Here is a 17324-nt window from a genome sequence, read left to right on the forward strand (position 1 = left end):
AGGTGTGGAAAACACTGTCCACCTCTGTTGTTTTCCTTCCTGCGTAGGAAGGGGGACAGCGGTTTGCTTGGAGTGAGCTTTTAGGGACAAAAAAAAAAAAAATCTTGCTCTGCATTTTGCTAGTGAAATTACAGGGTTTGCAATCAATGAATGTTCAAAAGCTGGAAAGAAAAAATGCTTTGACCTATTGAAACTTTTGACGGAATTATATACATTATTGGGAGTTGTGTGAAGAAATGGCATTTGGCTATTTCATGTCTTTCTGAAAAAAATAAGTGAGATACTGGACTCCTAAGTCTAGGTTTATTTAGTTATCCTATTTATCCTACTGGACCTATTGAAAAGGGATGTCATAAGAATATTTCTTTCATTCCTCAATTTCTACAGGAAAATGATTACATGCTCTAAGCATCATGCCAGACACATTGACATTTAATGTGAAACTTTTCCCAAAACTTTTAATTAAAACCTTTTTTTTAATCTGAAATTTTATACCAAACTGTTTCAGTGTGTTGCTTAAATGAGTAATAGAATTCAAGATATATCACCAGTGGGCTGAGTGAATTGCTTAAGAGCCTCTTGCAGGACTTTAATTCAAATAAAGCTTTTCTGAATTTTCTATTGCATAGAAATTCTCAGAAGGCATCTACTGGAGCTGCAGTAAAAGATAAATCCAGTGCTCTTCAAACTGAACCAGACAGTATACTTGAGTTGGTCAGTACAGAAAGCAAAAAGATAGGAAAGTTTGGAGGAGCAAATGACATTTCTGAAATTATTCCTTCAAATGTAGCTGTCCTGGAAAGGTAAGCACTTCTTTGTTGCAATACAGAGATGCTGGGATTCAGTCTGTTGCCTGCCATCTATTTTCTTAAAAACCTAAATATCTTAATAAAGATTTTCCATTATTAATTATAACCTTGACTCCCCAAACGAAAATGTTCTGATTAGTGAACTTTTTCACAAAACTTGCAGGAAATCTCCACGTCCTCCCCCAGATATTCTTCCCAATGCCCAGAACTTTGCAGATTTAGTATTAAGCGATCGAAGGGGAGCCCAGAATTATTCAAGGTAATTGAATCCCAGGATTTGGGGCCAGGTGTACAAAGATGTTCAAACTAATTATTTAATAATTGAAAACAATAACCAGTGTAGTTAAATCTCTTGCTGCTTTTCTAATGTTTATTAATTTAGGCACCTGTGTTTTCTACACCACTTTCTTTCAAAATGCTTACGAGGATATGCATAGCAAGTAAATTTAAAATTAATGTGATCAGCTCGATAGCTACTCTAGACTCTTAAGTGATTAGAAGAGCATTATTATTTTAATTGTTATATAGATTTCTTTCTTCTGAGTCTGCTTATTAAATAGTTACTTAAATTCCTAGATAGATGTTAAGGTGAAGAATTTTCATTAAACATTTACTCCACCATTTCCCATGACCTTTTTTAATGGTCTGATAGAGGAAGAACCACAAAAAATGTTTCCTTAAAAATTAGGCAAATGCAACACTCAGAAAATCAAGACAAATAAATGAAAAGCAACATCAACACCAGCCCTTATCAGCAGGAAAATCACTGTTCTTTCACTGGAGTGATTTTACTTCAGTCCATGGTTTATGCAAACTGCATTGAAGGACCATCGAAAAGTAAGGAGGGTTATAATCATTAAGGAAAATCAGCAACATAATGCGTTCTTAATCAGTTTGTGTCTTCTTTCCAAGGGCCTTGTGTGTTAGAGCAGATGTTGCACCTTACTCTTGCTTCACTTAGCTATGTGTATTATTTTAATTACCTTCTATATCTTCAAGGCAATTCCCATTATATATTTTATTTTGCTAATGCACCTGCTTGAAGAAAGAATACTGGAGGCAGGGCACTCACTCAGGAAAAGGTAAACTAGCAGTAAGATTAGGCTTCTTGGTGTCTTTTTCTGTTTCTTTTTTTTTTCCCCCGCTCTCTTCATGTGACTAAATAATAACTACTGGAAGGAATAATTTTACAAGAGGGAGTTATCTGTTATTTTTATTTGGTCCCAATACTGCTAATTAACAGCAGATATGAAAGGTCCTGTAAAGGTTTTGAAAATAAAACAAAAACTGGTAAAACCTTCTATTCTTTTACAAACAGCATTCTTGTAGCACTATCAAATGGGCTGCTTTAGCCTTAAAATCAGAGAAAAGAAGTATGAATACGGCAGAATAACAACACGATTTATCAGCATGAAGGAAATAAATGGACAGTATTAACTGCATCATTCCAGCAGTCTACCCAGCAGTCCTAATGCCCCAGCAGAACGTGTGAAGGGAAATGAAATGGCAGCATGATTACACTGATTACAGCTGTTGCAAAGATGGGAGGCTACAGTCACGCTTCAGTGGGGCTGTAATTATACTTCAAAGAAATGCTGTGTGCAGCCTGCTCCACTCTTGGAGTATCCCTGCTGTTTGTTTCTTCTTATTTGGTTCTTAGGTCCTGTAGACACTTGCTCATAGGTGTAACTCTTTGTTTCAGCTCTGGGAAAAAATCTCTTTCTATGCAAATCAGTGGATTTGGGTACAAACTCTCCCAGCTCTTCTATGCTGCTACAGAAGTGCTGTCAAATAATAGGATTCCTTATGATTTAATACTGTTTCTAAATTCTTACAAAATAAACCTTCTGAGCTTTCATGAAATGAGGTGGTAAAGAGTGAAGGGAGTATGGCTGCTCAGTATCAAACAGTTCTCTTCTCCTCCTCGCCCCTAGGTATTAGTCCTGAACAGAAGAAATCCAAACCTTTGTGATTTGTCTTTGATTAGTGCTGCCTCATGCTGCAAGCAGTACTCCAGGAAGAAAGATGGATTTGTTGCTGTTGTTTCTCACTTCCCTTTGGCAATGCGTGGCAGCACCCAGCCTAGAGCTGGCCATTATATTTCATTTAAGAAAAGGTATTGAAAAGGAAAATACATTTTGATGTGTCTGCATTTTGTCTATAATTCAAAGGCACTGACATTTTACAGCAGCTCTTTCTCTTCTTCTCCCTCCAGATAATGATGTGACACCAAGGCAGGATAGAGAAGCAGGATGGGGTGGTGTCTGAGGGTATTGCCAAGTCCTCTACTTTCTCCTGCTTTCCTACAGATATCTGTTCCCCTCCCTGGCTGGACTCTTTTGTGTGGTTTCGTACTCTGCCAGCCTGTGATTTACAGAACTTGCTCTGTATCCCACAGCTGAGCACAGCTCTGAGCACACTGGGTGTGGACCTCCACTAAGCGTGGCTCAGCCGCAGGCTCAAAGTGCTCTGTAGAGCAAACAGCAAAGGCTGAACCATTCAAAAAGTCTATTTATTTGTTCCTTACCAAGCAAAATAAAACCTTAAGCTCTGCTCTCCATGAGGCTGAAGTGCTACTAGGAAAAAAGAACTAAGGTCCATTGTTGTCGTAGAGAAGAGGATGTTGGGAATGCTGAAACCAGAAAAGGGATGAAGAATTGAGAAAACAAGGAAAATCCAGGATTTTATTGCGGCTTCGAATCTTTGCAGCGACTCAGGACCCAGCAACAGAAGCTGAGAGACAATCAAGTGGTTTCCAGGGGGAGACGGAACAAGCACAACGCTGGAGCCTCTTTGGCCTCTTGCGTCCCTCCAGTTGTGGTAACCCCAGTGTGGCTGCAGCTCCTGCTCCTGGAGCCGTGGGCCCTTTCTGTGCACGGCTGTGTGCTCCTTTTTCACAGAGCTGCAGGCCAGACAGCATTCTGCATTTTCAGTGTCCTCAGGCAGCAGTCAAACCAGGCTGAGCCAAACCCAGCTCTCCACCTTTCTGAGAGGGGAGCTGAGCATGGCACAACTGCAAGGTGTGTGCTTGTCAGACACCGTGATATATGAAGGTAATTGCTTCTGCATGCGTTTAATTACAGTATTGTAATTAGCAGGTTGCAAGAGCAGATGCAAAGGGTCTTTTCACAGAGCAGACTCTGATAGGCCAGGAAAACGTCTCAAAAAGAAAAGGGCAGAACAATGTCACATTGTAATGCAGCTCTTTGTGCCTGCGGAAGAGGGTTAATTAGCTGATTGCTCCACTCTTCATCTTCATTTCTTAAGGTGGAAGAAACTTGGTAGGAAGGAGATTAATTTATCTTCATGAATTTTTAGAGTTAGCAAACAGCACCCAACCTTTGCTCAGCTCAGCATTGTGGCTTGGGCTTGGTGCTGAGCAGGGACCAGGGCAGACGGGAACAAAACCTCCGCGAAATCTTCATCCTCCCGGGATAAAGGGGAGCAAGAGCTCCAATCTTTGAGTGGAGTTCACCATGGTAACTGGAGCTCCTCGGGGGGAGCAGGGCTGGCTCCGGGTTAATGCTGCATGCAGGGACTTGTAGCTCCCCTGCACTTCCCCAGCACCTCTTAAGGGTTCCTTTGTCCCCGTGTCCCCCGGGGCAGCAGCTGTCCCCAGGCTGCCCGGCCCCGGTGGCGGGGGGCTCCGAGGGTCCGCAGGTCGCTCACATCCAGAGCTGCTGGACAGGGAAATGGGAAATCCTGCGCCTGCCTAAGGACAGCCGAGGGGAGGCTTTTACCCTGCAAGGGATGTGCTTCGAATCCTTTAAAGAGTCTGTGGTCCGGGATCGGTGGGAAAGGGAACGCAGCACCTCTGCAAACACAAACACCGCTGTGTTCCGCTGCAAAGCACATCAAACTTACCCTTTGTAGTTCGGGAATTGTTTCTTGTGCTTTAAATACCAACCAACTTTCTTTTTTTTCTTTCTTTCTTTTTCTTTTTTTTATTTTTTTTTTTTTTTTTTTTTTTTTTTTTTTTTTTTTTTTTTTCCAATTAAGAAACTTCACAACTTGTTGTGGTTTTTGACTTACATTATTTCAGCAAATTATTAGGTCCTGGCATTCCTCTTTATTAAAGTTACCTACTAGAGGGATAGAAGGGCATAGTCTCTCTAACTGTGCTTGCAGGCGTCAGTACAAATTGCACATTTAATTATTGTGTACTTAAAATCTGATAATCATAGAAAATCAAATACACAGCCTGGTTGATTTAGAAAGTATTTTTAATAGGGCACTATTAAATTATAGAGTTAAACATTATTAGGTATATTTATTCATGAGAGATAATTTGATATGTAACAAAATAAGCCAATACATGGTGTAACCTCTTGCAGTCTAATTTTCACGGATGAGCTCTTGCATATTTAATATCCTTTGAGGATATATTTTAACCTAGACTAATTACTGCTTTCCACTTATTTCTGTTCAGTTTGACATCGACGTTTGGCTAAAATAATGTAATATTGTTATTATGGAGCAAATTAAGTAAATCTGGCTTATTTAATTTAGAGCCATTGTTGATACTGTAAATGGCCTGATGTAGGTTATGACAACAAACATTGTACACAAACAAAACCAGCTGAATTCTCTACACTGAACCCATACTCACATTGCAAGATGAACACCATCAGGAATATTTTCTGATCTGTAGAGCTGTTCTATAATATCTATTTCTAATCTCATTATAGCAAATTTATAAAGAGGAGTAAAGTAAGAAATGAATGGTGATATAAGTTATTCTTACTGTATTAAGACAATTTAGCTTAAAATCCTATTAAGCTAGCTGGGGACCTGGTCAGAAACTTTCCATAGACAGAACACCTGAGCACAGAGATTTTGTACTTGAAAGTAGGTTAATTAATTAATTGAGAACCCATGTCATGGCTTTGCTATATGCATTAATTTTGTGCCTGAGAAAAATTTTAATTAGATGTTTTAATTTTGTTCTCAGTGACATCTCAATAAAATGCACTGATAGGTCGGGTCATGTGTTTGTACATTTTGGGATAATGCCAGCAGTGTCAGCTGGCTTTAGATCAGCTTTGCTTTGCTTGGTTCATCAACCAAACGTCTTGCTATGTTTTGCTTTCTTTCTTTTCTTTTATTTTCTTTCCAACAATTTTTTAATGTTCTAAAGTTTTAATAAGTCTGTCTTGTATAAAAATATTTTTTAAAATTATACATTTTGAAAAGTAGTTGGAGAGAGGTTACTTTGATGTAACTTTTAATTGCATTTTATTTTTAAAGTTGCAATAAATGTTATGGGCTGAAGGATTTCTAGATGAGTAGTGCAATAAAATAGTTCATCTTTGTTCTGAGTCGATATTGATTAGTAAAAACTGAAATTCTCAGTGTCTTCTGGGAGGCTAAGGTCCCTTTTCACATGCTGCACCAACTAAAAGCTGTAATGATTTTGACTACACACAGATCCTTTATATTTTTCAGCCTTCTAATTTTTTTCACCCATAAATCAACTAAACTTCGAAATAAGAAAACCTTTCTTCACTGAAAAAAAAAAAAATTAAAAAATCCTTTTTAAAAACCTCATGTATTGGATACATAAACATTTCCTCATTAACATCAGCAGCTGCATAAATCAGCTTCGTACGTTAAAGTGAAGAACTCTTCCCCAAAACCTAGAGAGTATTTGGTAAAATATCCCATAACTTTCTGGCTGAGGAGAATTTCTGCAGAGGAGGGGGCTGAGCCTTCGATGAGCCCAGCTGGCTCACAGCTATGAACTGATAGCAACACCAAATCAGTTTTCCCATCTATCAGCTACGGAGAAAGCAAAATTGCTTCTAATCAAAAGGACGAGTCTCCCTCTGCAATTGTTTGCTCAAGTATTTTTCTGACTGGTCTGCTTGATGGGCAAATGTGCAAGGAAATGGAAAACATAATCTTTCAACATGAAAGAATGCCAATGCACTGTGAAGAACCGTTTCTAGCTCACTTCTCCTCTCATGTGGATTTACACTGCTGCTAATTGCCTAAAATTGGCTACTAGGTTGGCTTCCAACTTGTTTGATGATGCATGGCCTGGGGTCTGGGAACACCCAGCAACGCCAGGGGCAGGATTTACTAAACTGAAGGGTGCTCTGTGAGTAAATTAAATCACATATTAGAGCACATCAAAGTTTTAGAAACTTTGCACTGCTCTGTTTTCACTCCCTGCAGCCTTTCCAAAGGGCACCCACTACTGCTTCCCAAAAGATCTAAACTGGTGAGGCTGAGGGGAGTTTGGAGCAACATGGGATTGTGGCAGGGTGATCTTTAAGGTTTCCTCCAACCCAAACCATCCTGTGATTCCATGATTCTGTATACACTTCATTCAGTGGGCATCTTTTGGGGCCATATAATCAGCTACTAAAGACAAAGGCCCAAAGAATATTACACCTAATTTTGCTGACATCTTGCACAAAACATTGTCAAGATATGGGAATGTTTGATAACCTTTTCTTGTGGGTACTTGGCACCTGGGTTTATGAATTAGTGCACTTAGCAAGTAGTTTTTTTCTCTTATCTACTAAAAATAACAACATGAACTCTAAGAGGTTGTCAACGTATTACTTCCCAAGGGAGAATTTTGCTCTTCTCTCTCATTTATCTAGGCATGTGTAGAGGCTTTTGACCCATTTAGCATAGATAAATGACCCATGATGTGAAATTTCCCAACAGTTTAATAATGCATTTAACTCAAAGTGACACTTGCTTGCAGCTGCCTTAAAGCAGTTTCCAGGCTATATATGTCTCTTTGAAATGATGTATGACAAGTAGGAAAGCTTCCTTGATAGAACCCCAAATCCCATGGGCAAGTAACAAGAAAATCCTTTTTAGATTGCCAGCAGCAAATTTATACTTCACAAGTCTTTATTTAATTTTATCTGGTTTTCAATATAATTTATGGTTATGACCATTAGTCTAAAGCTCACAGTAACTTCTACACAAATTATTTTTTTTCTTCACTGTAATGCGTTGTAAAGGCTTTTATTGATCCCATTTTTTTCCCAGCATACCAGAAGTAAAACCCTTGTCTTACCATGGAAAATATTTCTGTAATCCTTGCATTAACTTAGTTGTATCAATTTTTTTTCTTCTGAACCCTGGGTAGTGAAACAGAGAATTACACCCTGTGTATATTTGAAATCAGAAACTTTCCTAAGAAAACTCCCTTATGTGTTTGAAAGCACGAATCTGAATGAATGATAGCTCTTAATTTTTGCTTGCATAGATTTAAAGCAGTTGGTGTTGAGTATGTGGAAAGATTTTTATTAAATCTGCTTCTGGTTTAGTGAGCAATTTCCCATGATACATGTCATATTAAAAGCAAGGAAGATTTAGAAAAGCAAGAAATTAACATTAGACTTGAGGAGACAAACACTTCTAAGTAGACAATCAAATTTATTATTTAATCACATTTATTTCCAGTATTAAAATAGAAGTCAAGTAAGTGAAGCTAGATCCTGTAGGGTACTGAATCATTTAGCACAGATAAATGGGGTGGGTTACCAAAGTCTGCAAACAGAAAACATGGATACAAATAAGAAAAAAAAATACAAAATCAAAACCCAAACAAACCCAGAAAAATAAACTTGAAAGAGTCCTGTCCACAAGGAAAGGCTAACGTGGGCAGAGGTAGAAGAGAAAAAAAACAAAACAAGGAGCTGTTTAGGAGAGAAACATAGTTCTTAGGATGTTTGTACCTCAGATTCTGATCATTTTTCAGCTCTGGTTCTCCCTTTGGCCTCCAGCTGTCACCCCTCTTGTGTTTCTCATCCACAGTGACATTCCCCTCACTTTCCTTCCCCTGCAGAGTCCCCAGACTCATCCAGGCCCAGACAGCTTTGTAACTGTTTGTCCAGCATGTGGAGAATTTGGCTCTGGCCCACAGTTTATAACGCAGGTATGAAATCAGGGGATATGGAGTTTTACTCCAGCTGCTCCAGCCGAGCCTGGAACACGCCAGAGGGGCAATGTCCCAGAAAAAGCTGCTGCATAAAGGCAGTGCTGCCCCTTGCTGCTTCCCTGCTCAGAGCACTTTAAGCCCATCTCCTCTGCTCCATTTCAGTGCAAAGTCAAAGAAGCCACCTTAAACCACAGAGGGCCTTCGACCTGGGTTTAAACACGGCTCATGTTGGAGCTCTCTGGGGAACGGTTTGCTGAGGTTTATTCCAGGAGGGTGGCACACTCAGAGAGCTGTGAGCACGGCTGTGCCCCTCACAGTGCCAGCAGAATAACTGGGTCTAAACTGCCTGAGCTGAATTTACACATCTAACCAAAGGTAAATGTCTGTTCCCCTTGGTCTGGGGAAAGGGAGAGGCGTTCCAGGGAGGAGTTCACTCACCTCAGCGCTGGCCATCTGTGTTTAAATGAGGTGAACCAAAAGGGTCTGCTCTTTGGTTGGTGACTAAAAGACTGCTTCTGTGAGACGTGTGTCAGCCGAAGTGGCCTTTCCACCAACTAGAGAAACAGGGAATTCCTCCTTAAAACAAATTACCTCTAAAGTGTAAAGAAACCCTACCCCATCACTGATGTGGGGTTTTTGTGCATAGAATCAGAGAATGGTCTGCATTGGAAGGGAGCCCCAGGGATCATTGACCCAGCCCCTGTCCCTGCCCAGACCCCCCAACAGTCCCCCCTGGGCATCCCTGGTGTCCAAAGGCTCCTGGAGCTCTGGCAGCCTTGGGGCCGTGCCCATTCCCTGGGGAGCCTGGGCAGTGCCAGCACCCTCTGGGGGAAGCAGAGCCTTTCTCTGATCTCCAGCTTTTAATTTTCCTATGCGGAGAATGAAATTTGAAATATTCCCTATTCAGGGAACAAGATAGTACTTAGGAGTCTTTTAGCCAAAACCTCTTTCATTTGTCAACACCAAACACATGTTGACTGGAAGAGGCTTGCAGAGACTTCCAGCCTAGCCAAGGTCCCTGTCACCACCATCAGCACTAGTTCCCAGCTCCCTGAGCTTGACTGGCCTGTGGAAGTTGACTGCGTCGAGCCTCACCTTTGATACGGAGCCATTCCTCCTAGCCAGGGAGGAGAGCAGCTTTTACAGTGTAAGCTTGGATAAGCTGCTGAAAGGGTGAAGCTGCTGACTACCCTGTACAAAGATAAGCACAAGAGACGGCAGAAGTGAGGCAGGGAGCCTATATCAAAGTTAATGAAGAAGGCACAGGGTCTAAGGAAAGGAGGAAATTCTTGCAGGAGTTTGGGCTTGTCGTGTGAACTTGGTGAGATCAATTTGCCGCTGAGCCATTTGAACTGAGCTCCAGAGTTCATTTTGAGAGAGAGACACAGACCAAAGCTGGCCCAGCGAGCGCCTCAGATCGCGGTGACCCGAGGGGCTCCGAGGCTGCTCCCGCTGAGCGCGGCTCCGCGGCCGCCAGCCCGGCTCCGCGGCTCCGGAACCTCCTCCAGAGACCAGCTCAGAACAAACAGCTCCTTTGCTGCCACGGGAGACACACGCCAATCCCTCGGCTCTTTTGAATGTAGAAAATTAAGTGATATTTAAGCTTTAGTGAATGTGAAGCGTATCTTCATAATTACAGACTGGATTTATAAATATGAATTGATTTGAAGGGCATTTTTGCAACATTTCTCACCAATAATATCTGTTTTTAAATATTTGTGCCTACACACTTCCCCCAAATAAATAAAATCAACCCTCCCAAAGAATATTTTTGCAAGCTGCTTCTCTAAAGTGCAAGTTTGTTTGATTTAAGCTTCTTTGCCCATCATTCTTAATGAATAATTATTCAGTATTTCAAACTGAAACAGATAGCTTCATTTAGTATGATTAATGCTGATGTGCCACATCATTTGCATAATTACAAAATATAATAAAATAAATTCCAAATGCAAATCTTCGTAGCTTGTGTTACCAAAGGCCTGAAAAAAGGCACTAGGTTTTAAAGTTATCTCAAGACACAGTTATAAAGTTCTGTGACTAAAATTGAAAGGTAAAATTATTTTTCATCACCACCCATTACAAGATGTTGCCAAAATAAAAGTAATATCTCTGAGGCAGAGAGAAGTAATCTACTGAAAGTATGGGTCTGCTGAAAACAGATATTCTTTCCTTTCTTTTAAAGATTTGGAGCTGCTTTTAGTGAAAATTAACTGAGATTCTTTAAGGAAACAGCATTTGGCCTTTTAGGATATATGGAGTATTTTTTATTTCTCTAAAGATTTAACAAGCTTCATTTCTTTTGCAGATTTTTGGGTGGTTTTCACTGCTTCTGGGAGAATTCTCACTGTCTGTTTTTCAAGGCAGTTACTTCCACGGACTAACAAAGGCACAGCAGACAAATGCAGCCCTCGGTGGGGTTTACATTTAATAGCCTTTTTCTGAATGTATTGTTCTGATTTTGGATAAAGGGATGTTCCATCAGAGAGATTGGTATGGAGAGTAACTTCCTGCATCTTGCCTTATAGGAGCTGCATTGAAAACAGGTGATACTGCTCATAGCTCCAAAGAAATCACAGGTAACAGCTTTTATTAGGATGGTCAGGGGAAAAAAGGCTGAGGAAATACTGTCTGAACAATCAAAGCATTGAGGAAATTCTGTTTTCCTGGGGCTGCTTGTTGACTTTTTGCTTAGACAGGTCCTGAAATCAATATAGTCATTTAGGCAGTAATTAGCCAATCATTTTTATAAGGAAGTGGTAAAAAGGGTAAAAATGTGAGGGGGTTCATCAGAGAACAAGTGAATTAACGGCCATGGCAAGAGAGAGCAAAAGCAAGCCGAGTTCTGGGAAGGTTTGGATATGTGCAGGTAGGTAATAAATGTAGGCAGAGGGCAGCTGATTTATTCCCGCCTTGAAAAATGACTCAGTGTCCTTTCACCCCAGCTCTGGTGCCAGTCAGATCATAGGGAATCTTTTATATCTCTTTCTGCAGATGAAGTGACATCTCCAGACTGTCAATTTGCCCTTTCCAGCATCATTTAAAGATACAACATTATTTTGGCTTCTCAACATCTAGACCACCACAGAGCTACTCAGTCTTCTGCAATAAGGAAAATTTGATTTTTCCAAGCGATTCTGTCTGAATTAATTAGCTGAAATGTTTCCTTGCTTAACATATTGAAGAATTCACAGATGCAATTGGTGTTTGTGCATATGTGACCTTGCACAAGGGAGAGGGACTCTGTGTTACAGCCTGGCAGGGTTTGTGCACAGTCCTAATCATGGCACCTGAATGTGAGGGATTATTCCAGGCTACTTTTAACTGAAGCACATGGCAGACAAAGTAGGCTCATGCACAGGCTGGTGGATAAAGTTCCATATGCTATTTAGAAAAGAATATATACAAAGATATACACAACAGAGCTGACTGAATTGCAGTGGGAGGGAGTGAAAGTTGAAATGCATCTAAATCATGGTTTGAATACTTTCTCTCCTGCAAGTGAAGCAGTGCCGTGGTTGCCCACAAGTGCTCAGGACAGTGGATTTATCTCCTAGCAGAGTAAGTGCTTCCTAACACCCATCTTTCATGGAGATAAATTGTTAAGCAGGTACTGGGCATAGATCCTGAGTCTCCAGCAATTCTCCCTCCTTTGAAGGAAGTATAACCAGCACCCAATATTGCAAGGAGTTGTGTTTGTAGCCTCTGAGCAGCACCTCTGTGGCCAGCTGAGTGTGGCAGGGGAGGTACAAGCACTGCCAAGGGATTTGCCAAGGGGGAACTTGCACAGGTTTTTGGTGGTCAGACAGATAAAAGCCCATGGAGACAGGGTCCTCTCAGTGCTGCATGGACTCAGAACAGCTTAATGAGGAAGGTTAATTAACCCTGTCTTGCTACAGGCATTAAGCCTGGTGAGAGTTTAGCTCAGCTGCCTGCTGAAAAGGAGGACAAAGGAAAAATCCTTTTGGTAGCTGGGGACTGGAAACAGCTGGATGGCTCCCCAAACCTCCTGTCAGATGACTGAGCTCTGGGGAGACAGGCTAAATAACAATAAAATAGGAACTTGGCCTTGGGACTATTCCTTTAAAAATACTTGCTGTATTAATGTATCTTTAATTTGTTAATTCATTTGTTTTTTTCTTAATTTTTCATTCTGACTGCTCAAGAAAAGTCGGACTAAATCATGTGGAAAGGAAGGCCAGGATATCCTTGTGCTGAACAGTGAATGCTCTGGTAGCTGGTCACTGGGGGCTCTCAGGGAGGAGATTCCAGTTGGCTCCAGTGGGATGGAAACACAAAACCAGATTGCTCCTTTCATGTCAATCTTCCCACAAACAAAATAGAACAATATTCACAGTACTGCTGGTTTTCAAATTACAATGCCTAAAAAAAAAAAAAAAGAGTACTGTTTAAAAAACCAACACTCTCCAGAAAGGGAATAAGAGAAAAAGAAGTTCCTTGCATGGCTTAAAAGCTGACTGAGCAGAACTTTGAAATGTCAGTTTTCAGCTTTTAAATATATCTATAACTGTTCAATATGGGGGACATAAGAGATCTTGAGCTGATGTCAAAAGGAACAGTAACAAAAAGTCACAAAATAGGAGTATCTTTATATACATATTTTTCATCAGAGTCTGCTGACATAAAGCTTGCAGACTGTTCATCAGTGATTATGAGGTTTAGTGCACACAGGCTGAAAAAATAGTAGCTACCTGTAGACCTCATCTTTAGTGGAAAAATGAGTGTGATTGTGATGAATGTGTGTGGGTTTCTAAACCAAAATAACTCGTACAGAATGATAATGCCAGGAAGAAGTTAAGTGATGAGCTCTGTGCCCTTTTTTCCTCTACAGAATGCTGTTAATGGCTTGAATTCAGTGCTGACAAAAGGCGAGATGGGGAGAGGTTGTGATGTGAAAAAAAGTGCATGAAAGCAAGGACAACATTTTGGAGCCCCCGTTGTTTTATTGTAGCTTTGCCCAGTCCTTCAGATCACCTACAAAGGCTGGTAAGTGCCGAGAGCTCCGGCACAGCCCTTTCTGTGTCCCCAGGGCTCAGAGGGGGCTCAGCAGCCGTCCCTGGTCTGGGGGTTGCTCTCGCCTCCCCTAAGTGGCACCGGTGCTGCCCTCACCCTGGAGCTCAGGGGCTGCTCTCCCTGGACACCGGTGGGGGATGACTGCTTCCAGGCAGGACATAAGCATTGTCTCACCCCCCTTCGGGCACTTGCTGTTTGGGGGATTCCTCCAAGTTTCTACTGTGTGTTTTGTAAGGAAAGGGAGCATTTCTGTTGAAGCTGAGAGCCTGTCTGGGTGAAATCCTCTTTTGTACCGTGCTCTTGAGAATTGTCTACTCGCTAAATATTGCATTTTCTGGGAAAAAAAAACCCAAAACAAACACACAGACAACAACCAGATGATATCAAAATGTCACTTTTTCCTCTTGCACCTATAAAACTTAGTCACGTGTATGCCAGTGACTTGATAATTAAACTAAATTATGTCAAAGAGAAGTGTACAGCATAAACAACTGGAAGTAAGGAAACTCATTATTGAGAAAATATCCCAAAACTTCGAAGCTCACAGTGATCTGCAGACCCCACTGCCCTCTTTATTCATATCCCCAAACTGGGGAGGCAAGCACAGGTAGCTGCTCCAGTGACATCTAAAATATAAATGCCACAATTTAATCTTTTAGAAGCAGGATGTCAAAGACCATTAAGGCAGTTTAAAACCCCACAGATTTTGTAAAATGTTTTTATTTAGCACAGGTATTTTGAGCTTGAGCAGGCCCAAAAGGTATGGAGAGTTCCTAATTGGGCATTTGCCTACACAAACGATTAACTAAACTAAATGGGGATTAAGCCTTTGAGATTGAATTACGAGGATGGAGATCAAACCTCCACAGGCAAGTTAAAATCCACCAATTATTTAAAGAGTTTAATTAAGAGCAGATCTTTCTGTAGGCTGATTTAAAAGGACATAACATAACATTTGTAGCCAATAAAATCTAAGGAATAAAAGACTATTTTTTTCTTTTTTCTTTTTCTTTTTTTTTTTCCTTCTCTTTATTTCCACCATAAAATATAAGCTGCAAACTCTGAGGAACATCTGAAGATATTTCACAAGTAGCACCATCTGTCTTGGCAGACTTTGCAGCGTGTGGGTGGCTTAGTTACTTGCTTATGGATCCATGGCATCATTTGCTTACTCTGCCGGATGGGGTTGCCCCTTCCTTGTTTGGCATGACTTCAGCAGCTCTGTTCTGCTTCCATAAACCAATTCTCTTCTTTTATGTGGCTGCTCTGTGCACCTGGATAAAGTAGCTGGCAATTTACTTAACGAATGCTTACCCATAAAAGCAAGTCTCTCGGGCCTCATAAAGAGAATACTTCTTGCATGTGGATATTTGTCTGTGTAAATATCTGCAAGTTTTGAAAGTTTATTCACTTATGTTGCTTTTTAAAGTACATCAGGATTATAACTGGCACCAGTACAGAAAGCTGTTTCTTCTCCCTTCATCCTGTGGAGAAACTTCTGCCTGACCACGTCCATGTGTTTGACACTAAACTCTAATCCAGAACAGGTTTTTCATTATTAACTTAAGTTACCAAATATTTAATCAGTCCAAAGGCTCAGGTCTGCTGACTGCAGTGATGTTTGTCTGTAGCAGAAAGATTTGGGGCTGAGACATCATTCAGCGAGGAAAAAAATCCAAGCAAAGAAGTGGTGGATGTCTGAGCAAGAAACAAGTGCTGTAAGAGATGTATTCTTACACAGTTCCCTTATTAGTCAAACTACCCAATTCTCAGGGTGGCTTCTTGCTCCTGCATGCTCCTGTATAGTAATGAGTACTTGGCAGCAAAGTTTTGAGCTATTTCTGTTGGCTTTAGGAAACAGCCCAAACCTGACAGCATCATCTGTCCATTGATCTGCATATTGAGGAAATTATGAAGGATCCGATGGCACCATTTTACAGATAAAACAAGTGAGTATTTCCAGGCTGGCTGTCTTCTGCTGAGGATCAGGAAATAACAAACAAGGGACGGCAGAGGTACAGTGCTTCATGAAAAGAGCTCCTTTTCCGCTGGCTTCCATGGGATGTGGGAGCACACATTTTACCTTTGAGCCCAGAAAACCTAGTAGTTCTTCTACTGCAGGGATTAGAGCTCAAGAAAAGCATAATTTTACTATTTCTTAGAAGGATGACCAATAGCAAATAGTAACAAGTAAACCAATGGAGGTGTAGCCTTCAATATCATAAATATGTTCCAGTATGACCTAGGAATAACCCCAAATTCTCATATTATCTAACAATAGAAAACTGCTGCTTTTATTAGGAAATTCCTATTTATTACTTGCTCATAATATGAGGCCATTTTCCTGATTTTTCTGAAGGAAAGACAGCTTTTTAATATCTTGGTGACATTTTTCATGTGACTGAGTGAGCTCGTGCACCATGCACACCTGCAGAAGTCTCAGATGATTTGTGGTAAGGCAAGTTATCTTACTAAATTTTTATGTCTTAGTTTTTAGGGCATTTGTTTTTCTCTGCACACGGATTATGTTCATTATATCTCCCACTTTGTGTCTTCTAATCTGAAAGAAAAGATTTCTGTTGGCTGCAGTTAATTAGTCTGTGTTACTCCCAATTTCATCACAAGACACTCCTGAAGTTTCAACACTTTTCTGTTAAGCAGAAGGGAAGAAGATATTTTTTTCTGTATTTAGGTGCATTTATTCTATATTCAATGTGTTTAGATAGCTAGAAATAGTGCTAGAAGTTTCTCTTTATCACAGCAGAAACCTGCATTAATTGTTTTCTTTCTTGACATTAAACTAACAAAGTAAACCAAAGAGATTTTATTCCTTGCCAAAAATTGGTGCTTAGGATTTTTGTACAATTTTTTTTTTTTTTTTAAATAGGGAAAATTTTGAGTCTTGCGATGGCAACTTGTTTGCTTTTGCTCCTGAGGTTAGAAGAGAGTTGGTGCTTTTCTCAGGAGTACTTTTCAGTCAGTCCTAGTAAATACTCCTCAAGGATGATCTCGGTGATGAGAAGTTGTAATGATATCTCTCTGTCTAGCACCAAGAGATCCAAGATCACACTTGCACCCTAAGGGAAGACAGAGCGCATAAAATCCTCCTCAACCATCTGGATTACAGGTGATAATCTCGGGAGATGAATTAAGATTTTCTCCCAGTCATCCTAGGAACAGCACTGTCACATTATTGTCTCACCTCACAGAGCTTTGTAACTCTATCCAGAGACAAACAGCAATTCACATGGCAATGACATGCCCTCTCCTCTCCGCTACTCCAGATATTATTTCTTTTTCCAGCCAAGCAGAGTTTCTCCTCCACTGGCTAATGCCTGCCCGAGCTTGGATCCAGCAGCAGCGCAAGATTCTGACTCCGCTTTCCAGAGATTTCCCCCTGTGAAGGAATTGGCAGAGAATGGGCATAGAATTGGCTCCACACCACTGCTTACTGATGATCAGAAGAGCTGGCCAGGCATGAAGAGGGATGTCAGCTGCAATCATTTGTTCCCTTCCCCGCAGCAGCAGAGCACCCGGGAGGAGCTGGGCACAGAGGGGTCCCCGGGCTCCTGGAGGAG

The sequence above is a fragment of the Hirundo rustica genome, chromosome 11, assembly GCF_015227805.2.
Source record: "Hirundo rustica isolate bHirRus1 chromosome 11, bHirRus1.pri.v3, whole genome shotgun sequence".
Lineage (NCBI taxonomy): Eukaryota > Metazoa > Chordata > Aves > Passeriformes > Hirundinidae > Hirundo > Hirundo rustica.